A 1,931-nucleotide genomic window follows, 5' to 3' on the forward strand; every position below is an offset into this window, starting at 1 on the left:
CCCAATTGCTCCAAATGTACAACATTTGATCTGGAAAATCATGCACAACAAACTCCCTCTCCCTGACCTCTTGAACCAAAGAGGCTTCAATCTTGACCATTACTACCCTCTTAGTGCGTCCTAACTTCAGAACTCAGATCATCTCTTTCTGTATTGCCCTCTTTCACAACATGTGTGGAGCAAGATGGGTGAGCATATTCCCATTCAGAACCATCAGAGTATTATAAACTTCATTTCATCTTGCTGCCTTTGCCCAAGGAGGAATAGGGATTCTACCATCAAAATTATTGTCTATTGCTTTGTTCTCTGGAACATGTGGGCAGGTTACTGGGCATGGGTTTTCCGCCAAGAGTCTTTTATCCCCATTGACATCCTTTGACGGGCTATCTCTCAAGCTAAGGATTTTTTTCCATCCACCGAATCACTCATCTTCCATCAACCAACTCTGGTGGCCTGGTAGCCTCCCCCCTCTGGGATCATCAAATTCAATGTGGATGGGGCTAGTCGTGGCAACCCAAGGAATGCAGGCATTGGTGGCATCATTAGAAACTCTGCTTCAAGCGTCATTGGTAGTTTCTTTGGGGGCATTGGGAATACTAGGGCCATTGTTGCAGAAGCATTGGCAGTCAGACAGGCTCTTTTGAATGCCATTGCCAACATCCTTGGGCTGGATTCTATTATCATCGAAAGCGACAACTTGCTTGTGATCAGGCTTCTGAACAGAAGATCAATTTCCTGTGTGGTGCATTGAATCCATCATCTCTGACTGTCTACATTTGGCCCTTGAGTTCAGAGATCTCAAATTCAGTCACTCTCTCTGAGAAGCCAACTCTGTAGCAGACTGCTTCGCATGTAAAGGCGCTGATTCCCAATCTTCTTTGTATTTCTTTTCTACCCCTCCATCTTTTTTTATGGCTACCTCTGTTTGATGACTCTTCTGGAACCTTGCTCCAGCTTTAATAAATTTCTTTTACCAAAAAAAAATAAAGGACTTTGAAAAGTATTTCTCCACCTAAATTTCGACTTTTTTGGACATTGTCAAATGATATATGAGTTTTTCTTTTTGTGTGTGTACAATGGTATAAGAGCAGGTTATCATAAGCATCAATAAGGTAGAGAAAGCCATACACGCCCCACCTTACAACCCCTTTCACCCAATTTAGGTTCTATGGTTTTTATGGAGTTCAAATTGTTTGAGGGTGGTGAGGTGTAATGGGCATCCAACAGTTGATAAGATCCGACCATACACCTCAGTTGTTGAATATTCACGGTACCTCATCTCCTCAATGCAAAATATTTTAGGAAAAATTAATTGATTACCCACTTACGGGTTTCCTTTACAAAATTACCCACTAAAAATTTCAGTTAACAAAAATACCCAAAATTAGGTTTTCCTTTACAAAATTACCCACTTAAAGTTTAAGTTAACAAAAATACCCAAAATTGAGTTTGGGTTTACAAAACTACACATTCAAAGTTTCAGGAATAAAAAAAAAAAAAACATGATTATATGTGAAAGATGAAGATTCACTATTTTGGGTAGTTTTTTAAACCCAAACCTAATTTTGGGTATTTTTGTTAACTGAAACTTTGGGTGGATAGTTTTGTAAAACCAAACCCAATTTTGGGTACTTTTGTTAACCAAAATTTTTTGTGGATAATTTTGTAAAAGAAAATCCAAAAGTAAGTAATCATGTAATTTTCTCAATATTTTACTACGTTTTCCAGTACAGCAACTACAAGACCTGAATATTCATCGCACATTTCAAATGAGGCTATATTTGAAGTTTGAACTACCGTACGATCATTACTCTAATTGCGTTCTATTGTTGCTGAGACTTGGTCCCTAAGGCCCAATGTTTTTTATTCTTTATTTTATAATTTCTGTCGTGGAACCATATGCCATTAGGATGGCAGCCCAAGAGGGCGGT

This window comes from Macadamia integrifolia, chromosome 6 (genome assembly GCF_013358625.1).
Source record: "Macadamia integrifolia cultivar HAES 741 chromosome 6, SCU_Mint_v3, whole genome shotgun sequence".
Taxonomy (NCBI): domain Eukaryota; kingdom Viridiplantae; phylum Streptophyta; class Magnoliopsida; order Proteales; family Proteaceae; genus Macadamia; species Macadamia integrifolia.